This window comes from Anguilla rostrata, chromosome 14 (assembly GCF_018555375.3).
Source record: "Anguilla rostrata isolate EN2019 chromosome 14, ASM1855537v3, whole genome shotgun sequence".
Classification (NCBI taxonomy): Eukaryota; Metazoa; Chordata; class Actinopteri; order Anguilliformes; family Anguillidae; genus Anguilla; species Anguilla rostrata.
The window spans coordinates 33472240-33489940 of NC_057946.1; the positions used below are offsets into that span (position 1 = coordinate 33472240).

At 46.9% G+C, this 17701-nt stretch overlaps 1 long non-coding RNA gene across 1 annotated transcript in view; it reads right to left on the minus strand.

Moving 5' to 3' along the window:
• LOC135239661 (uncharacterized) overlaps positions 1-16033 on the minus strand; it is an 82276-nt gene extending 66243 nt beyond the window's left edge. Inside the window, exon 1 of the long non-coding RNA XR_010325446.1 lies at positions 15552-16033. This is a non-coding gene — a long non-coding RNA (uncharacterized LOC135239661). The remainder of the gene's footprint in view (positions 1-15551) is intronic.
• Between the last annotated feature and the right edge of the window lie 1668 nt (positions 16034-17701).

Here is a 17701-nt window from a genome sequence, read left to right on the forward strand (position 1 = left end):
TTCCTCAGTTGGCTGTTTGTTCAAATCCACTGCGAACAAATGGGGCTCCTGGCTTTTCATTTTTACCAGTGTTTCTTCATTATATGTCAGATACCCCGATGAGGACGGTCAATGTCTAAATATTGGGACAAACCTTTCTGTTTCTTTTAAGCATGCGCCACGAGTTAACACCGCATTTAACCTGACTCAGCATTCCCTGCTACCTTGTACATATAATGTGGTATACAATTGCGCTACACCGTTGAGGCATAGGCCAGTGGTGGAGCTGGCTTGGAATGGCCACCTCCAAAGCCCCACCCACACAAGACTGCACTATGTCAGAAGACATAACAGCCCTTTGGTTTGATAATAAAGCACACTGCTGGAGTTTTGGGAGACATATCTGGCCAGGATCAACATGGCCTGGATCGCAATACCTTAGGCTAAAAGTGACAAGCGAGGCTAGATTTTGGTAAGTTCCAGCTATTGATAAAATAGGCATGTAGTGCGTTCACCACAGTGCTCTGGGCCACCAGCGTCGACACTCCTACGCGTCACAAACAGGAGATTTTACAAAGAGAAAACTGATTTATAGTCTTCAACTGTAGACAACTGCTGCTAGGCCTGAAGCCAAATGATATTCCGGGGAAGAAAACTAAGAGCTGTAAGTGCAGACTGACTGACTGTTGCTTATTTTAAGAGAAATCATAAACACAGTCATCTGGATAGCAAATGCAGGGCGGAATCCAGTTGAAGCCAGACCTGGTGTGAAATGCAATTATGCCATAAGCAACCGAATTATCATTGATTAGAGTCCGTAAGAGCCCAGAAAAGGTACACATGCTGCAGTAATTGGCGGTTGGGCCCCCAAGATGTGCTTTGGACGCAAAGCGTGACTCTGTGGGGCCACACACACACACACACACACACACACAGCGAAGTGCAAATCCAGATGCTTTCTGCAGTGCCCCGTAACTGAACGCTGAAGTCACATGAAGCAGGCAAGCACACATTTTCCTTGGCGAAGCTCGCCAAATGTACACAAAACTCAAATTCATTTCGGTTTATCGGCCACATTACCTCACGGTCTCGCGCTTCGCTGCAGCTGAGGCACGGCGTGGACACCGCGTTAAAGTCAAATGCATGTACTCACTATTCAAGGACCATGGGGCATCTTCAACTCTGAATTCCCCAGGAGAAGGATTAACAACGCGATGACTCATCACCCTTGTGAGAGGAAAAACTGCATTGTTTAACTTGTCTGAACTGTGTGAGAGACAACATGAAACTACCCAATGAAATAGTCAGTGTAAGAATCAGCTACCTAGTTGAATACAGCTTACTTGGATGGAGTACATTTCAGTGCTAATTTCAGACCTACAGTTGTGCTGTAGAGCTCTCTTGTGATTGTGTTGCATTGGGTCAGTGGGCCTATATGGAGTAATGACCGCAGTTGTCCGTTTATTCCTGAAGGAATATATAGCGAAAGAAACAAAGGGGATCAAATCTTTCGAATCCTGATTCGTACCACATTCCTTGGTGCTAAATTCCAGTGCAATTCTGACACTGAACACATGGGTCCTTTCAGGACACGGAGATCAGATGTGTTTGTATTTTCATGCTATGTACAATTATTATCACTCATTAACATTTACGACATTTTAGTAATACTGGAATGGCGTCCCTGTATGACTTGTCTCCTCAGACATTTCCTCTGGGAATGGGCGGGGTTTGTCTCCCAGAGATCTCCGCTGTTTGCCACATCCATGATGTCACCACACAAATTTGAATTTCACGACAGCTCGCATTATTACCCTTTTCAAGGACAGCAACTCTATTCCAGGAATGGGATCCTTCTTAACCCATCTCAGCAGTAATGACACACTACATGCAGACTCAGGCTAAAGCGTCTATAGAAGTCTTCCTTTCTGACAGTTGGATGAATGACAGGGCCCCCCCGCTGGCTATAAGGTTTAATGTCCTTCCATCTCATTTCCTGTTTATGGGTGGGCTTGGCATTTCTAACACTTCCCTCCCTCGTCTCTTTCTATCTCTTAAAGCCACACAGACTGCTCTAACTCCTAAAGAAAACAATGTTTAAACTGCCAGTGCACATATGGGTTCCAATGGGAGGGAAAGGGAAGACGTGTTCAATTTCAACATAATTGCATAAAGTAAAGTTCTATATTTAAAGTACGCGTTAGGGCATCGTAATGTATGGAAACACAGCGACCCTGCTCCATGACCTTATCGCACAACCCTTAAACGTTTATGTAACTGTACAACTTAGGAAAACCATAACGTGTTACCCGGTACACTGTGAGCAGATTCATCCTTACATTGTCATTAATTCAAAATTGCACTGTTACACATTGAAAAATATATTTGATTACATGGAGGCATTCCAAACATATTTTCCAGTACATGTTGGTAATATTATCAGCTTTGCTTAATAATACATTGCACTGCATTGCTTCCATTGAGCAGATTCTCTTATCTAAAGTGACTTACAAAATGGAGGAGAAACAGCATTGAATTCACCTCATTAATATGATCAATAGTGCCATACCTGGCTAACAGCATTCCAACATTCACTATCACTGAGGAATATAGTCTAATATAGTCTCCTTTCTGTGGTTTCCCATCTTGACGCCCCCAACCCCGCCTCACAACCCACCCTGCCTCCTTCTCTTCTGGAAGGCACCCCAACTTGCCCTTGGTCTAACAAGGGATGTAGTGATCTCAAACTAAACCCATACCATGACCAGCCTTCAACTATCAGTTATACAAAGCTGATGACAAACATTTTCTGAATTTTTCTAACATTGCACATGCACTGTCGAGCGCTGTTTGCCTATACGTCTTCTGGCGCATTTGTATATCAGACATCCCCGTGTGCTTGTGGAGCGAAGGCACTTACTGTAAACTGAGATCCGAGAGGAGAAAACAATGCTAATGAACCATCAAATAAGATCACACGATTCTCCCATTTTTATTTACAATGGTCTCGTGCCATTGGATGGATTGAAAAAAAAATGGAGGACTCACAAGCGAGCATCAATTGGGCCGTTGCTGGTAACAGCCACCGGCACAACAGAGCCATTCATCTGCTGTATCCCTTCTGTTAACAGCAGATCCTCGTCTCGACCGCTCAAGTCTACTAACAGACCGCCGCGCAGACAGACAGCTGACCCCGCTAGTTGCCGCTAGCAACCCCATTGTGGGCCGCTCTGAGAAGGCTAGCTGAGTGATGTAGCTACACGCAGAGTCGTCAAGAGTCACATTCCCCATTCAGCCAGTGAAATTGCTTTTCTCTAAATGCTCTTCTGAGGAAACCAGAGACCTTGAACCACCTGTGTAAGGCAACCTAATCTGTTCAAGTGCTTACTGGTCTAACATTTAAGTTACAAACTGCTTTCTCTTTGTAAATGACTTATTCCTTTTCTATTTATTTATTAATTTTTTTTGACTACTTGATTATTTCAGCAAAACTGGCTGTACAGTACAGCTGCATCTGTGTAATAGCCAAAGATGTCTTAGTGGGGGGAGCGGGGGAGGACCATTGAAAGGCCTGGACTAAAAAGTTTGCTTTTGGTCTACAATTTAAGGGGTCCTTACAGAGACTGCCTTTGCACACGGCCCAAAATATCACGCCACACCGCTGGTAATGGCACCGCTGATACCCGGTTCATTAAGAGAGAGACATATAAAAGTAAGGGAAGCAGATACAGGGCTGTTGTGTCCTCGTGAAAAGCTGTGCCTCACTCCACCAGTGTGCGTTAATACTGAGAGACAAACGTGCTAGAAGGACGCTTTGGGTGATTAGACCCAAACTTCGCGGCACAGTGAAATCTTCCCTGTTAACTCAACAAGGAGAATATTTATCCCGGTCCAAAAAGGGTCAAATGCAGTTCATCCGGCATACCGTCTACTCTGTGAGAATGAATTTAACGCTGAACGTTTCACTGTTTGTGCCTCGCAAAAGCCAGATTTATTTTCTCAGAGTATTTCATTTTAATTGTGTTCTCCCTGCATTATTCAGAAATGACTAATGAATGAAATAATCGAGTTTTATAATGAAATAAATGCAAAGAATACGCTGATAGCACAAGTCTTCGGTTACAGAAAGTGCTTCTGAAAAATAGTAGTAACAAATGATCAATAAAAAACGTGATAACTTCAGCATTTTGACTAATTTCACTCTTTCAGTCCAAATACCCATACTCAATTGAAATGAATGTGCTCCACATAAAATTGATTCTACAAAAATAAACAACAAAAGAATTCTATAATTAATAGATAGTGACGTGCAGACCAGCTGGAGCCAGCCTTGGTCTCTGGGAGCTGCAGGGTAAAGGTTTTGCGTAAAATCAGCAACCAATTTAGATAAGAGAAGCCAGGTGAGGCGAGTTAATTGTGTAATCAACTGCATTAATTGAGCAATTAAGTGCTGAGTGACGACAAGAACCAGCACATCCTGTGAACTGTGACAACAGAATCGGCCGCCCGTTATAGACCTCCTCTAGATGCAGCCATTTGGGCAGACACAATAATGGCGTGCACAATATCAGTCTTACTTTACTTCAGACTACCTCAGTGGTCCGTTTCAGACCGACAGCAATTTTTTTACTTCCAAACACTTTTTTATTAGGGGCGTGCTTTATCACCTGTCTTTCCCGCCCTGTCAGGCTCCTTCAAACGGTCCCGGCTGTACCACTGATCAGTAAAAAAAAAAAAAAAGTGACAACTGTAAATTGGAACAAATTGACTAATGACCCTGATCCCATCTGGTGAACAGACTGGGAGAGGGGTCACGTGGCTGGGACCACACTTCCACTGTGTGTGTGTGTGTGTGTGTGTGTGTGTGCGCAAGTGTGAGTGCATGTGTGCGCGTGTGAGTGAGTGAGTGAGAGAGAGAGAGAGAGAGTGCATGAGTGGGTGTGTGTGTGCGCGCATGCGGGTGTGTGTGTGTGAGTGTGCAGGAGAGAGAGAGTGCGTGTGTGTGTGTGTGTGTGTGTGTGTGTGTGTGTGAGCGAGAGAGAGAGAGTGTGTGTGTGTGTGTGAGAGAGAGAGAGGGTGTGAGAGAGAGAGTGGTGTGTGAGAGAGTGCGTGTGTGCGGAAGAGAGTGTGTGTGTGTGTGTGAGAGAGAGAGAGAGAGTGTGTGTGTGTGTGTGTGTGTGTGTGGAGAGAGTGTGTGTGTGTGTGTGTGAGAGAGTTGTGTGTGTGTGAGAGCGCGCGTGTGCGGAAGAGAGTGTGTGTGTGTGTATTAGAGAGATCCAGATTGCCGGCCCCTCCCCAGATCCCCCGGTTCAGGGCCCACACGCTGCTCACGCTGGGAGGTATTCATCAGCAGTTATAATTACATCCATTTCTATGCGGCTCACCACGGCTTTCAAAGGGCAGAAAACCGATCCGGCTCAAACAAACAGAAAATTAACACTTAATGACGAACAGTTTATAGGTCAGCTGTGGCCCACCCCCCCTCCCCGCTTGAGAGCCACGTGCTCAGACTTGTGCTTTTACCTTAAATGAACATTTCAGGCCCAAAGGAACCAGGTGAGGGGAGTTGGCTGTGTAACAAACGACTTGTGTGAGAAAATAAGCACTGATTAGCCATTAGCAACAGCTGCAGAAATAGCCATATTACAGTAAGGACATGATGTCCCATGTCCAAAGCCCACGGGAGAGTGCGCGCAACTTTCCTGGTGCCAGAATTAGTACCGTCATCACTGTGTACCGTTTCAGACTCCAGACTCCCAGAATTCCCGGCGCTTCAGCTGAGGGTAATGGGATTTAGGGGGGCCCCAGAGCGTGTCCCCGTCCCGCGAAACGGGCCGGAGGGACCGTCGCCCCGCGCGCTCGCCAGCACAAAGGCAAGCATTCGACATCCCGCAGACCCGGCCCCTCTGGATGAACAGGGGATGCATTTCCCAGAAAGGAACAGATCAAGCCTTCTCTGTCTCTGTCTCTATCCTTCCCCCTCCCTGCCTCCGTCCCTTTTCTCTACAGCCAAGAGAGAAAGACACCACCAACTCTCCTTTCACCTTCCCACTTTTGGAAGACAGAGAGAGCGAGAAAGAGAATGAGAGATAGAGAGAGGACTAAAATGAAGGGAATACATTCTTCCTCTTTTCTTGGAGGCAGGGCTTCTCTCATTTTGGCAGTTTCCATTCGCAAAGCACCGCGACCAAACCAGTCCCCATTGTACAGGCTGACCTATGAAAGATTTAGAGAACACACCGATGGGGCCTTCTGTCCCCGTCCCCCCGATGTACCCCTACTGCAGGCCATCCTCCATGGGGCATGGGGAGGGGGGAGGGAGGGGGCACTGGGGACACACCGGGCCATTTGCACACCAATTGCGTCCCCTTTTCTGCTGGGGAGAGAGGACAGAGATGTGCCCCCCCCCCCCTCCCCGGTCAATGAATGGGTTATGAATAGAGTCCGTTGCAGGCTGAATGAAAGGGGGCTGTCAGAATCCCCCCCCCCCCCAAGCCCCATGTGTTGCATATTAACATATTAAGAGCCACCCGTGTTCCAACCCAATTATTATTATTTTTATTTTTTTCTTTTCTTTTCGAAGCAGAACAACTTGCGTTGACCTAAACTGCCATTAACTGGTGCTAAAGGAGACCGTCAGAGATTAAGATCTTTCAACTCCGCCAAAAACGCTTTCATTTCTTTGCTGAGTTTTAATAAAAGTATACAAAGGGATAAACACAACACTAATTAGTGAACAGGCTTAACGAAAATTGCCTGAAGAAAATGAGGGAAGAAAAAAACTAAGAATTTTAGACCTGAATTCTGTGTGTTTGTGTGCGTGTATCTCTCTTAATTCACTATGGTGTCCGTTCTTAGAGTTTAAAAATTCATAACTCATAACAAAAGTGATGACATTTTAAAATGGCTTGAGGACAAGTAGCCTAATTTTTTCAGAATGTTAGGTGAATCATTTTTATTAATTATACAGGCATGAGAATTTCACAGATAAGGAAAGAATTGTTGTATAATTTGTAGATTTCACACAAGCTGCATTTGCAGCAGCGTGAATCCAGCATTTAAAATGTTGATTCGTAGCCGTGTGTGATTCAGCAGATTAAAACAGCCACGGCACTCATTCATTCCACAGACCACTTCATGAAAGTGAGGCTAGCAGAAAATATTTCACAGTAAGTTCACTGGAAACAGTTGCAATTCACACAACTGCTTCCACACAATAGCAAGCCATTGCTACACACAAGATCTGGATTAGACAATGCAATAGCGCCTTTCCCCAACAGGGCAGTTTGGCAACTTTTATTGGCGGGCGTTCAGTACCCAGGCATAAATGAGCACTTAGCGTTTTCATAGTAAATTTGAGTCAGACTAAATCATAGACCACACTTACTACAGTTTGGATTTGGATTGCCGCACACCATTGCTATTCCATATCTATGTACTGACATGACAATTCATAAACGATCACAAAATTATAAGCGCAGCCACCAAGACTCATCTCTAGGCTCAAGGCCTTGGGATTCAAACTCCCTGAGAAAGCAATAAACGAAAACCAGCAACCTCCATTTTGAAGGAAAGGGGAGGAATACAGACTGCAAAGGGTAAAGGAGAGGAGGGAAGAGTAGAGACGAGTAGAGGGGAGGAAAAAAAAAAAAGGGAGGAAAATCTTGGAGAACACATTGGTCCCACAATGGAATTAGTCCCATATTGGTAATAAAAAGCAAAGACTACCACCAGAATGAGAACGGGAACCCAAAACCGATTTCCAAAATGTGAAAAAACCATCTCGCCGTAGTTAAGGCAAAATTGGAAAAACAAGCGCAAAAATGTCCACGGCCGGCCAAGGAGACCGGTGCACCTTGGGGCCGACTGCACGGGGAGCTCTCAGACTGCCTTTCCTGTCAAAGTCTCCCTCTCCGAGACGCTGCGTCACGCTGGGGAGCCTGAGGGCGCTGCAGCTTTAACCCCTCGTCTCCTGCACGGGCGCGCCGGTGCCAAAAAAGCGTCTGTGTCCCGGCAACTCTGCGTGCTCCTCAGACGGGCTCCAAGCTGAGCCAGACACAGGCACCACCCTCTGCACAAAGAGCATATTATAAAAGCATACGGCTTCATGTCAGTATTAGCACTGATACAAGTGTCTTTTGTTAGCAATGCGACTGCATGGCAGATAACATTTAAACTGCTGTTTGTTTTACGTGATTTTATGCTGGGTTTTTTTTTTTTTTGTAGTTGCTGTTGTCTACACGATGCAGCGAGCGAAGATTTTTTTCTGAAGAATCATAGGCAGTGCCATCAAATGTATATGTGCAAGTTGTGTGTTGTGTGTGTGTGTGTGTGTGTGTGTGTGTGTGTGTGTGTGGGTATGTCTCTCACAGACAGAACAAGCTTGAGCAAGAGAAAGTGGACAAGAGTGAGAGTCACTCTTAGCGAGTGAGTGGGGGACCGAGAGAGAGAGAAGCAGGGAGGGGGAGAGAGAGAGAGAGAGAGAGAGAGAGAGAGAGAGAGAGAGAGAGAGAGGAGGGAGGGAGAGGGGGAGAAATGCAGAAATCATTTCATATCGGCCCCTGGAGCAGGCGACCAGAGAGGCAGTGAAAGGCATCATTAATCCCTGCCAGAAAGCTGCCATCAACAAAGCCAATAAGGCTTAATTAGGACCCACAGACGACCCGGGTCGCACCATTAGCCAATTACGTTTGTTTACGCGCGTGAGGGGTGGTCGTGAGGAGAAGGGAGAGGGAGAGGAACCTGTCCATGTCCCACCCAGAGCACCACCTCACTTATGGACTCTGTTACCCTCCCTGTAGTGGAGAGCAGGGGACAGTGTCACTATACGACAGTGAGGGTAACCGTGTCACTCTGGCTCGTTCACTACAGGGAGGGTAACCGTGTCACTCTGGCTAGTTCACTACAGGGAGGGTAACTGTGTCACTCTGGCTAGTTCACTACAGGGAGGGTAACTGTGTCACTCAGGCTCGTTCACTACAGGGAGGGTAACTGTGTCACTCAGGCTCGTTCACTACAGGGAGGGTAACTGTGTCACTTAGGCTCGTTCACTACAGGGAGGGTAACTGTGTCACTCAGGCTCGTTCACTACAGGGAGGGTAACTGTGTCACTCTGGCTAGTTCACTACAGGGAGGGTAACTGTGTCACTCTGGCTAGTTCACTACAGGGAGGGTAACTGTGTCACTCTGGCTAGTTCACTACAGGGAGGGTAACTGTGTCACTCTGGCTCGTTCACTACAGGGAGGGTAACTGTGTCACTCTGGCTAGTTCACACACAGGGAGGGTAACTGTGTCACTCAGGCTCGTTCACACACAGAGAGGGTAACTGTGTCACTCAGGCTAATTCACTACAGGGAGGGTAACTGTGTGACTGGCTAGTTCACTACAGGGAGGGTAACTGTGTCACTCAGGCTCGTTCACTACAGGGAGGGTAACTGTGTCACTCTGGCTAGTTCACTACAGGGAGGGTAACTGTGTCACTCTGGCTAGTTCACTACAGGGAGGGTAACCGTGTAACTCTGGCTCGTTCACTACAGGGAGGGTAACTGTGTCGCTCTGGCTCGTTCACTACAGGGAGGGTAACGGTGTCACTCTGGCTCGTTCACTACAGGGAGGGTAACTGTGTCACTCTGGCTCGTTCACTACAGGGAGGGTAACTGTGTCACTCTGGCTCGTTCACTACAGGGAGGGTAACTGTGTCACTCTGGCTCGTTCACTACAGGGAGGGTAACTGTGTCACTCTGGCTCGTTCACTACAGGAGGGTAACTGTGTCACTCTGGCTCGTTCACTACAGGGAGGGTAACTGTGTCACTCTGGCTCGTTCACTACAGGGAGGGTAACATGGTCACTCAGGCTGGTTCACTACAGGGAGGGTAACTGTGTCACTCTGGCTCGTTCACTACAGGGAGGGTAACACGGTCACTCTGGCTCGTTCACTACAGGGAGGGTAACACGGTCACTCAGGCTCGTTCACTACAGGGAGGGTAACTGTGTCACTCTGGCTCGTTCACTACAGGGAGGGTAACACGGTCACTCAGGCTCGTTCACTACAGGGAGGGTAACTGTGTGACTGGCTAGTTCACTACAGGGAGGGTAACTGTGTCACTTAGGCTCGTTCACTACAGGGAGGGTAACCGTGTCACTCAGGCTCGTTCACTACAGGGAGGATAACACGGTCACTCAGGCTCGTTCACTACAGGGAGGGTAACACGGTCACTCAGGCTTGTTCACTACAGGGAGGGTAACACGGTCACTCAGGCTCGTTCACTACAGGGAGGGTAACTGTCATTCTGGCTCGTTCACTACAGGGAGGGTAACTGTGCCACTCAGGCTCGTTCACTACAGGGAGGGTAACTGTCATTCTGGCTCGTTCACTACAGGGAGGGTAACTGTGCCACTCAGGCTCGTTCACTACAGGGAGGGTAACTGTGTCACTCTGGCTCGTTCACTACAGGGAGGGTAACACGGTCACTCTGGCTAGTTCACTACAGGGAGGGTAACTGTGTCACTCAGGCTCGTTCACTACAGGGAGGGTAACTGTGTCACTCAGGCTCGTTCACTACAGGGAGGGTAACTGTGTCACTCAGGCTCGTTCACTACAGGGAGGGTAACTGTGTCACTCTGGCTCGTTCACTACAGGGAGGGTAACTGTGTCACTCTGGCTCGTTCACTACAGGGAGGGTAACACGGTCACTCAGGCTCGTTCACTACAGGGAGGGTAACACGGTCACTCAGGCTCGTTCACTACAGGGAGGGTAACTGTGTCACTCAGGCTCGTTCACTACAGGGAGGGTAACCGTGTCACTCAGGCTCGTTCACTACAGGGAGGGTAACACGGTCACTCAGGCTCGTTCACTACAGGGAGGGTAACTGTGTCACTCAGGCTCGTTCACTACAGGGAGGGTAACTGTGTCACTATGGCTAGTTCACTACATGGAGGGTAACTGTGTCACTCAGGCTAGTCCACTACAGGGAGGGTAACTGTGTCACTCAGGCTCGTTCACTACAGGGAGGGTAACTGTCACTCTGGCTCGTTCACTACAGGGAGGGTAACTGTGTCACTCAGGCTCGTTCACTACAGGGAGGGTAACTGTGTCACTCAGGCTCGTTCACTACAGGGAGGGTAACTGTGTCACTCAGGCTCGTTCACTACAGGGAGGGTAACTGTGTCACTCAGGCTAGTTCACTACAGGGAGGGTAACACGGTCACTCAGGCTCGTTCACTACAGGGAGGGTAACTGTGTCACTCAGGCTCGTTCACTACAGGGAGGGTAACACGGTCACTCAGGCTCGTTCACTACAGGGAGGGTAACTGTGTCACTCTGGCTCGTTCACTACAGGGAGGGTAACTGTGTCACTCTGGCTCGTTCACTACAGGGAGGGTAACTGTGTCACTCTGGCTCGTTCACTACAGGGAGGGTAACTGTGTCACTTAGGCTCGTTCACTACAGGGAGGGTAACCGTGTAACTCAGGCTCGTTCACTACAGGGAGGGTAACACGGTCACTGTGGCTCGTTCACTACAGGGAGGGTAACCGTGTCACTCAGGCTCGTTCACTACAGGGAGGGTAACACGGTCACTGTGGCTCGTTCACTACAGGGAGGGTAACCGTGTCACTCAGGCTCGTTCACTACAGGGAGGGTAACACGGTCACTGTGGCTCGTTCACTACAGGGAGGGGAACACGGTCACTCAGGCTCGTTCCTCACCCACACTCTCATATACAAATTTCTACACGTTGTTTTACTGCCGTTTCATAAAGACAGATTACACATCGTAGCGTTCTTGTGTGCTTTTTTTAAGTTTGTGTTACATACTCATAATGTGACTATTAGTAGGCTATTTATTTATGATGTAATATGTTGTAATGTTTGTGAGCATTGGTATTTATTCACAATGTGCTACTGTGCTACTGTGTGTGTGTGTGTGTGTGTGGATTAATATATACTTTAAAATGTGATGCGTGTTTATTAGTGCATATATATTTATAAAGTCCTATATGGGTGTGTGTTTATTAGGATAAATTAATCGTGTGAAATGTGTATTTACTTAAGTGCACTAAAAACACAGCGCCATTCTGAGCCGGTATGGAACCTCTGAGTCTTTTTGGCCTGAGGAACGTACAAACAGGGGTTCTTAGATGTCACTCATGGACTCTGCCAGGTTGGAAAAAAAAAAAGAGGCTGAACACACAATACTCTTCTTTTTTTTAAACCAGCCACCACTCCTGCCAAACTTTTCCCCTCCACCGTTTACGAGGTTCTCCGTGGAGACCAGAGGCTACACCTCTCGCGTCCGCTGCTGTGGCCGTCTGCGGTTACGCTCGCTGAAAGCCCCTGACCACCAGATGACTGATGATGCTGCCGCTGAACGGCAGGGGCTCCGCCGGGCTCCAGTGAAAGAGCTGGTACGAGAGGACATGATGACCCGTTTATTACAGTGAGGGGTGCCTCCTTTTAATTGGCTGCGTCAAAACTCCAAGCCTTTTGAAAGGGAATTAAAAAAACATTTACTCCAAAATGCTTACATTTACACATGCACACACACAGACACACACACAGGCACACACGCACAGGCCCTTATGCTGTGCATGTTTGTTTGAGGCAGCTAAATAAATCAAGGATTTAGTTTTTTTTTTTTTCTTCAAGTTCAGCCCAGCTGCAGTGACGACTACTAATCAAGATGGAGAAAAATCTGGGAGAGAAATCCTGTTTGGATCTCGCAGTGAGATCGGACAATCCTCGCCTGGACCATCTCCAGCTGGAAGCACCACTTTTACTGGCTTTCTCCAATCAGACCGAGAGTTCCGATCCGTTAAGGCCAACTGAAGGATTATTGGACAACCCGCCGCTGGGATTATTCATTTTCTTACAATACTTTACTTCAGTGTTATAAAAGGTTATGCAGTGATTATGTAAATTCATGTCTATAAAACCATGGGCCCATCCACACACTGGAACAGTGCCTTAAGAGATACCAGACCATAGGGCCCATCCACACACTGGAACAGTGCCTTAAGAGATACCAGACCATAGGGCCCATCCACACACTGGAACAGTGCCTTAAGAGATACCAGACCATAGGGCCCATCCACACACTGGAACAGTGCCTTAAGAGATACCGGACCATAGGGCCCATCCACACAGTGGAACAGTGCCTTAAGAGATAACGGACCATGGGGCCCATCCACACACTGGAACAGAGCCTTAACAGATACCAGACCATAGGGCCCATCCACACACTGGAACAGTGCCTTAACAGGAGCAACCTCCCAGCAGCCCTTCTGATTAACATGTTCCTCTTCATAAGAGCCAGCAGAGCTTCCACCCAGTCCTTCCACCTCAGCTGGACACAGCCAGCCATTCAGAGAGCCAGGACAGAGCCCTGGAGACGATCCCCCACCTCCCCCAGCAGAGAGCGAAGCAGAGCGGACGGGGAACCCTGGGTCCCTGGGACGTCCAGCTCGATCCCCCACCTCCCCCGCAGAGAGCGAAGCAGAGCGAGCAGGGAACCCCGGGTCCCTGGGCCGGCCCGCTCTCCGTCGCTCGGCTCTCTTAATAAGGAGAGATAAAGCGCACGGGAACAGCCCCTGCCAGCGGAGAAAATAAAACAAACAAACCGCATTCGAGTTTGTCAGTCACACTGCACTCCCGAGCTCACTCTGAGGAGTCCCAAGACTATTCCGGGATGCAGATAATTGCTAATAGACCTCCGGGGAACCTCTTGGCTGGACGGGTTTGGCTCAGCCAGTCAAGGAAGATTTTCGTGCATTAGCAGCGTGAGGCTGGGGGGGGGCAAAGTAAAAAAAAGAGCGGCAAATCCCCGTTGGGGAATCCCGGCGTGTTCAGCGAACAAAATGCGCGGGACCGCACAAAGCGGGGCTCAGCGACACCCACGGCTTCGCGCTTCGAGTCAGACGCTGGAACCGGAACTCCTCTCCTGACGGGGGCGGTGTCAGACGCTCGCTCCCGAAGGGAACGCTTGGCTCACGACTCGGGCTTTATCGCGTTAAACACGCGCTCCAGCGCTCACACAAACAGTTCCAATACCGCGACATTACACGCCCAACAAAACGCTTCCCCCGCTAACAGGGCCCCAAAGCACTGCTTTTTTATGCTGTCATTGGAAAGGAACTGAAAAACAGCATTGCAGCTTTTTTTTTTTTTTTGTAGAACATATTAAACACATCTCCTTTTCAAACACTGCAGCAAAAGTCACAGTTGCTTTTATTTTACTGATATTTTAAAAATACTTACTTACTTACTACCTTGCTGCCTCCAGTGAGGCATTGGTCATCCACCACTTAAAACACACTGTTTGGAGCCACATTTTATAAATATGGTGATCTTAATGAGGAATATTGGCCTTAACTGGCTTCCTCTGCACCTTGTTTTCAAATACAGATGGACTATCCCCATACAAAAAATTTAAGGTTTCTCAACATTTATCATTCAGAAACCACTGAAGTACCAATAACAACCACTGTAACAAAAGGCAACTGAACCACTTCACTGGTACACATTTTCAGCCTCACCTTGCAGTGCATGGATCTTATAAAAAGAATTCACTGCACTGGGGCAGTAGAGTTTGACATCTAGGGATCAATAACTAAATTTGTCAATCAATCCAATTTACAGTGCATATTTCACAGAGGATGGTAAAAATCAGTGCAGTGAAAAATCAACTCTGCTAGACCACATCTGATCGTTCTTTAACTCGTATAGATTTTCAAAGTTAAATTAACACTGAACGTTTCGCTGCGGAGGGTGTGCAATGATGTTGATGAAAGAGGAGATCACCCACGGCAAGACTATTTTGAAAGCTTAAAAGAGTTTGCTTCCCAAATAGCTCCCCCTACCCCATAACCCCTTCCCTAAACTTCTTTAAATCAAAGGCTCTCTTCCTACGCATGGGCTGCACATGCAATTAGTACCATTTACAAGAGGGACTTGGGGGATGGTCAATTATACACCAATTATACACCAAAAAAGCATATTTACACAAAATACCTCCCAAATACATGTATCTATAAAATACAATCACATTGCCAGCAGGGGCTGCTTTGGTAGCACAAATTTAAACAATACAAAAATAGTGGCAGGTAAAATTCATTTTAAATAAATACATAAACATGTATATCCTCCACTCAAGCCATTCTGCCAGTAGAGTGTATAGGTCAGCAGCAGTTAGCATGCCAATAAACTGTCTTGTTACAAACAGAGAGATGTACAGTAAGCATACGTTCAAAGAGCATGTGGCTGACTAGCTCATTAAGGTAACGAGAGGACCGCTCTCATGTGAAGTGAATGTTTTGTAGAGACTATGAAACAAGCACACGTTGATGGAATCCAACCTAAAAACCACACCTTTGCAAATGGTTCATGGCAATAACAGTAGCATTCAACAAAAGCAATGCAATAGAAACACAGAATCAGGTAACGTTTGCGACACTAGTCATATTGTCAAAATAATAAAATAAACACACGCAGACAGAATCCCAGCCAAGGCAAAAGCAAATAAAGCAGTGTCCATATAAAAACTAGCGCGCTTGGGGCGCTTTTAAAAAACTTACTTCCATTGTTGATAAGTGTCCTGGACACCTGCGTCTTCTGAGGGCAAACAATCCGCGAACAATTTCGGTGATCCATCAGCACTGAGAGTCCACAGGAACTCAATGTATTCCGAATGGTTTCAGAGGATAACGGTTTCTCAATAAAGCCTGGTTCTTTACGTAGAATTTTGAACTAATGGAGAGTTATTATTATCTAAACTCAGCCGGAATCTCCTTGGTGGAAACAGCATTAGCTATATTTATATATTTTAGGTCCAGAACCGACTCATATTTACTGGTGTGCTCTCTAGACCTTCCTGTTTCTCTTTCAAATTCAAGTTTTCATATAAGGCCTGTCTCCAAAAAGATAAAACTGATAGACGAAAACGCTGAAAAATGGAAATTACTGGAATGAACTAGTCAAGGGGTTTGATTAGTTGCATCAGGTGTGCTTGAGGTGTCACACATCAAATGCCTGTTCCGGCTGAGGATACCCGAGGGGGAGCCTCGGGAACCAGTGAACTTGATCAGGGCTGACGAACCCTGTTCCAGGAGATCCAGATGCAGGTTTTCACTCCAACCCTGACAAAGCAGACCTCATTCAGCAGCTAGAGATTTTGTTTGAGCTACTAATTATCAGAATCAGATGTGCCAAATTAGGTTGGAAATGAACAACTACAGGACGGGTCCTGCGGTGCATTACAACCGCTTTTTTCTTTTTCTTTTTTTTTTACACCTCGCTATCTTTCCTTGAATGGAAATGCAAACGGATTTTAAAAAATCCGTGAAACTGAAGTTTGAAATTACGCGTTGTCAATGTGGGTGCATTTCAATCGCGTATTTTATTCGACTTTTGTCTCCAAGGTCCTTGACTGACCCAGAAATCGATCGAGGAGCCACAGCTCTGAGGACAGACAAACTCGTTAAAAGCCCCTTTAAGGAGCAAGGAGCTGGGATACACTCAGTCTAAATGCATGAGGAAAGTAGAAACTGTTCACAGGAAAAAAATTGAACTGTTTTTCTTTCCCTTGGCCTAACAATAGTCCCTTGCCAATTGTGGATTCCATGCGTCTATAGTTTTCACTTTATATACCATTTTATGAACCACGGCATAAAGTTTTATATATCCACAGTTCAGCTGGCACCAACAAAATATTCCAAAATATACATCAAGTTTATATATCCGCAACCTATAAAATGTCCAGTACAACTACTAAGAAAGCAAGGTTACAGCTATATAGATATAATATCAGAGCCAGGAGATGTGCTATGGAAGTACTATGATTTTGTATCTACAATAACATGAGCTAGATTTGTGAGGAACGTGTCATATTCAAATTTGTAAAGAAGCTAATGTGAGCCAAGGAATGATACATTCAGTAATTCATAAGCAACTAACAAATGTTTTCTTGCTGCCTAACGCTAGCTAGCTTACCTGGTTTCATTTCCATGAATTTTCACTGACGGCTAGATCCTCACCAGCCTCAGCTGGTGATTGGATTACTGATCAGAATCACAGAAATTCACCTCTCTCTTCTGAGGTGACTAATAAAACCAACTGTTTACAAGTGTAGTCTATATGTCTCCATGTGGTAAAAACTGTGATTTTGCTCTGCTACAGCAATGCGTGGTCATTATGAGATTCTGAAATGTGGGTGTTTGCAGCTGCTGAGTTTCCTGAGGAACAGATTCACAATGCAGGTAGTTTTTGTCGTTTTTCGGTGTGTTTTCACGGTTTTCGCTCATTGTATTTGTGGTCGGTGAAGGAACAGCCAGCTTACAGGCTTTGATGAGCAACCGCGGCCAAGGAACCTAAAACCCCATATTTCCCATAAGCCCTCAGTCTTGCCAGCTGCATTTTTGCCAACCACGGGGGGCTTTTCAGGAACCTAACCCTTGCAGCTGGCGAGGGACTTCTGTATTTTCTCAAACACATAATATTTGAAATCCTGCCTGTCCCTGAGTGGACCACACACTGCATGACAAGCCCATGGTGCTCCTCAGAGGCCGAGCACCGGGAAGGAGAGTCTCGTTCGTCCCCTGCGATCCCCCTCGACAGGCAGCCGAAGGCCGCGGGCGTCTCCGCGTGGCGGTATTAGCGGCTAAGCAGCCAGGCAAACGGCAGGCCGGGCAAAGTGCCGGGGCAAACCCTCCTCGGGCCCAAAAGACCA